Here is a 5,048-nt window from a genome sequence, read left to right as displayed (position 1 = left end):
TGAATTTTATGACAAAGCTTCTGCAGCAAAAGGAGAAGACTCTGTCAACTGCTTCTCAGAGCTGTTCACAGAGCGTTCTGCCAATCTTTGGGCAGAGCTTGTCTTTTATTATCAAACTTCAAAGAGGGAGGATAGGCAGGATAGACAGCAGAGGAAAAACAGCAAAGGTCGTAAAACAATTTACCTAAACAAAGCAAAGGTCGTAAAACAATTTACCTAAACAACTAGCAACCCAGTTCCAGATGCGATATCTGATTTACGGCCTGAGCCCGGTTCAAATCTTGGTCAAACTGTTTCACCTGAAGATGAACAGGCAACTGTGACCCCCAGGTCAGTTAATACACACACTAAAGAAGAGAACATTTTAATCTGCTCGAACATTAGACTGAATATGAACTAAAGTAACAACAAAATGATAATACCAAAAAATCTCTATCATTCCCCCCTTTTTATCATTTTACCATGTGTATAAACCCTATTCAAAAGCCAAGCATAGAAAAGAAAAGAAATAAAATAGAACCAATAAATGCAAGAATGTTTTTTTTTTTTTTTTTTTTCCTAGTCTAAACATAGAAATTACACAATGACTAAATTAATATAATGAATAAAAGAAATGAACAAAAACAAAAGAAAGAAAGAGCAAAATAAATAAAATGCAGGTTTCTCATCTCTAACACCACTTGTTTTCACATTTTCGGTGTAGGAATCATTCAGCAAATGAATTAATCTGTTTATTGATTACAGAACATCATCATTGTTCAGAAAATCGTCAGAACCTCGAAACAAGTCATCTTCATTTGTCTCATAGGATGCCCTTGCAAGCTGATAACTGACAACAGTTGTGTTAAGTGTTTTAAACAACATACTTCGTAGGCAAGGAATAATGCAACCCGTAAAAAGACAGAACAGAACCAAAACAATCAGAATCGGTGTCACGAGCTTTAACAGTAAAGTCCACCATGGACCAGACGTGAGCCATGAAAACAAATCAAAAAAGGATGAGCCGCGTGTTCCACTCTCCACATATTTTTTTAAGGTCTTCCAGCTCATATAGAGCATCAGAAATAGTTCCTCCAGTTCCTGTTTCATCCGGCACAAAAGTGCAGCACGTCGGGCCAATAATTTTGCAGACCCCACCCTGAGGGGCAGTGAGGAAATCCAGAACAACACGATTTTGCATAACCATGTTTCTCAGTTCAGTCAGCTCTTTCGCGGTGCCATTGGCCAGCTGGTATGTGATGTTGATTAGTCGCAGTAATCCGTACCTGTTTATCTCTACGTGGTCCCGAATCTCACCTACTCCAACCCACGGAAACAGACCTTGCATGAATTTTTCTCCGCCGTTCCAAATCCTGAATTCCCATGGAACTCCAGTATGTGTAGTTAGGCCTCCCCATTTTTTGACCTCTGACATAACTGTTCGTTTGGAGCGGGTATGTGGATCATCTTGTGCTCTCCTGATGAACGCAATCGGGTTGATTAACGGAACCACAGCACACAGTCCTCCCCAATTTTTCGGCAAAAACATGTACGCTTCATTTCCACATATGAAGTACCAATCTGCCAACATACGTGAACCATAGTCTCCTGGCACTATGGCACTGCACAGCGTTGTCTCCTGTTTCCTCTTTGTCTTATGCGTGATGTTGAAACTCCTCTCCTGAAACAAGTTGTCACAGTCTGGGTTGTCCTTCCAGACTTTGCAGTGTGGAGTCATCCTTTGACCCCTGCAGGCTGTGCAGTCGATGAAATCCTGTGTCGGTTCGCAGTAGGTGTAAACTCTGTTACACAAGTTCCAAGGTAACGTCCCTAGAATAACATGTCCATCATTGTAGACACAGTTCCCCGGAGATCCTGGTTTAGCTCCTGCTAATGAAATGATCTCTGGTATCTTCCATACAGTTTGTTGAGATGATGCAAAAGGAAGTACATCGTCTGCGAGTGAACAATTTAAAAATCCAAACAGACCTTGCACAGCCTCTCCCATTCGGAGGTCAGCTGAATAGTCCTTCTCGCGCGCTCTGTCTCCCCTTAGGGTGGGACGCGCCGTGGTGTGGTGCTTAGAACATAGAGACACATCTGTTTGTTGTCAGTAATGTCACCTGGTCGGAGGCCTGAGTTGTGAATAGAAACCGGCAGCTGCGCACACACGTAGCAGTTCACAGCATGTCCCTCATACGCGGTTCTATTCATTAGTTTCCACCACAGGTTGGTGCTGTAGTCGTGTTTGTGGAACTCAGGCTCACGTCCTCCTCCAAACATCAAACATACTGCTGTCACAGCGCAATAGAAGATCCATCTGGCATATGGAGTCCCCATTGCTGCTCGGCGCACAGAGATGTCAGAACCCCCAACCTAAAGACGGGGGAATCTTAAGCGTTTCTTCACCGGGTTTGAGACGAGCTACCCTAAAAAATAGCCCCCCTTTGAAGTCCGGCCTTCCTCCCTCCGCCTACTTAGGGGTTCAAACACTCTCTGCAGCTTGCAGGGACTGAGATGTATCCAGCTGCAATCTTTACGGCTGTTTGGTGTGGTCATTAGCACCTGGAAGGGTCCTTCCCAAGCATGGGCTGGTTTTGATGACCTTTATGTAGACCCAGTTTCCTGGCTGGATGGGGGTGGTTTTATTTATTTCCTGTAGAGGAGAACAGTCAGACGGCAGTAAATTTGCATTTAACACCTCTTTCTGTTTCAGGATCCTGATCATATAATCTACCAAAGTTTGTTCTTCATCAGCTTTCTGTAAGTCTGGAGCAAACAGAGGCAATATGTAAGCTCTCCCATAAATTATTTCAAAAGCAGGCTTTGCTGGAACTACTTCAACTCTTTTAGAAAAAGCATAAATCATCATCTAACAGTATTTGTTAATTCAAAAGTTCATAACAAAAAAAACTTATATGTATTACCTCACCCTTTACCCTTTCCCCCCTTTTTACACATGGCATTGCCAATGTGTTACAATCATTTCAGCTTCAAATTGGTCTTTGGGAGGAATAATGGTTAAATCAGGTGAACTCTCAGGTTTATTGCTTGTAGAAGATCCTTTAGCAAAGAAGTATTTTTAAATACAGGTTTACCTTTCAGTTATTTTTGTTTTCTTTTCTTGTAATTCAGCAGCTTTCAACACCTTTATTTTATTTCCCCAAAATAAAAATGTTCACCTTTAATCTAAAACAAATCTCATATCCTCAAATTCAAGATTTGTCTATTTGAATTTATTGACTATCAATCAAATCTGGATTAAAATGTTCTAGACTGAAGTCTAGAAAATGTTGCTTTTAATCACAATCATCAGTGTTTAGTAGCCGTTTATAAGGTCGCTTAAAGTCACAGACTTTCACTTAACCTCACATTTCAAACAAGGTAACAATGTAAGTTTTTTTATAAAAAATTAAATGGTCAATAATTTAATCCGTTACTCAATTTAGCAGTAAAATTTCTCTCTTCTCAGAATAATTGTCATTCATCCCAATATAAAACACACAAACACAATCCCAATCAATTTATAGATTCTTTATATAATTAAACTCTAAGTTAAGTGTTTCGGTTAAATGCAAAGAAATACGTCATAGTATTTCAACACTGCAATATCAATTAATTTCAACACTTAGATCTGTTTAATTTAGTTCCAAACTTGTATATTTATTTCAAAGAAAATAAAACATTTGCAAATCATTATTAGCTTTGAATCTAATCCTTTTTAGTTGGTGTAATTTAGCCGTATCACACTCAGTTTTCTTTTTTCCTTTCTTAACTTTTAACCATTACAGTTTTTTCCTTCACAGTTTCCCAATCTATGGCTCGTGGGCCCTAAGAGGATCACTGGTCCTTCTGTTAAGGACTGAGTTAATGGGTACAAAATGGACGATTTTGTTTAACATTGTACCTAAAAACCTTCAATATGTCCTTTTCTAGCTAGATAATTCTTTCCTGCTAGTAAGTAAGCAAGCAAGTCCTCATTACAGTAGCAGTGTGTGTCACAGCAGTGTGTGTGTATAACTTATCTGCATTTCTCCTTTCTGTCTTGCTTCTCGCTTCCCCCTCCTGCTGCTAGCGTCACTGCAGCTGGTCCTCCCTCTGTCTCTTCTCCAGCTCCCTGTCAGTCCAACTGGCTCTGGTGTTGGATTATTTATAAGTTGTCCAGACCGTCCCTTTGTCCACCAATGAAACAAGCGGCAAACAGTTCAGTTTGCTTTCTTTTTCCAAACGTCTAGCAGGACTCCATACAGTAGTTTTGCTGCATGGCAGTTCCCAGATGTCAAGGAATTAGGACCAGTGGACACTTTATTGCCTTCAGTGTCCAGTTGGTAGAAATCGTCCTGTCCTTTTTCGCTTCTGTTATGTGCTTGGGCACAATATGATTTATGTTTATTTATTTATGTTTATGGAGACGTTAGGATCTTTTGTTAATACGATAGGGCTTGCGTAATGTTTGTTTTGTATTAATTAGTTATGTTAATTAGGGGCGCTGTTGGCCCGCCTATGTATAGGTGGGCTGATGGCATCGTGGGAGAGCTGCCTTCCCTCTCGCTTGTTTGTTTGTCTCAGACCCCGGAACGATGCCGACCGGTCTGGCGGCCGCTGGCCACAGCCGTTTAGGGTATTTTTGTTAGTTTTGTTCTTTTTTGGTTTTGGCCTGGTGTGACCGGTTGTCCTGTTTTCGATTCTTTTTTTTGAAGTAGATTCTCTTCTTTTCTTAGTCCGGTATCCGCAGAGGCTTCGACGGCCCTGTATAGGGTTGGCCCTCTGCGGTACCGTTTTGTTTCTTTTGACTGGCTCACCAGGTCCACCTTTTCGTTGCTACTTTTGAGTTTCTTTTATTTTTATAGGACACGGGATTTGAGGGTTGTTTTTTTCTTAACCCTTGTCTTCTCCACAGGAGACAAAAGACCCAGGAGGAAGAAAGAAATTATAAATAAAATCCTGTTTAACCCTCATTTTCGTTTGTCTCGTGTCCCTAAATATGTTGAGTCTCTGGGGGACGTAACATATTTATGGGGGCTCGTCAAAACATGTTTGTTTTTAGTTCATTTAACATATTTATGTCT

At 40.6% G+C, this 5,048-nt stretch overlaps 1 long non-coding RNA gene across 1 annotated transcript; it reads right to left on the bottom strand.

Moving 5' to 3' along the window:
- Nucleotides 1-4,334, bottom strand: LOC145551292 (uncharacterized). The gene is made up of 2 exons (XR_014087100.1): nucleotides 217-4,334; nucleotides 1-184 (listed from the first exon to the last, which is right to left on the bottom strand). It is a non-coding gene; the product is annotated as an uncharacterized LOC145551292 (long non-coding RNA).
- Nucleotides 4,335-5,048: the final 714 nt, after the last annotated feature.

This window comes from Poecilia reticulata, chromosome 4, assembly GCF_904066995.2.
Source record: "Poecilia reticulata chromosome 4, P_reticulata-male-v2, whole genome shotgun sequence".
Lineage (NCBI taxonomy): Eukaryota > Metazoa > Chordata > Actinopteri > Cyprinodontiformes > Poeciliidae > Poecilia > Poecilia reticulata.
Note: the sequence above shows the minus strand (reverse complement) of the source record. Positions and strands in the feature narration are given on the sequence as shown.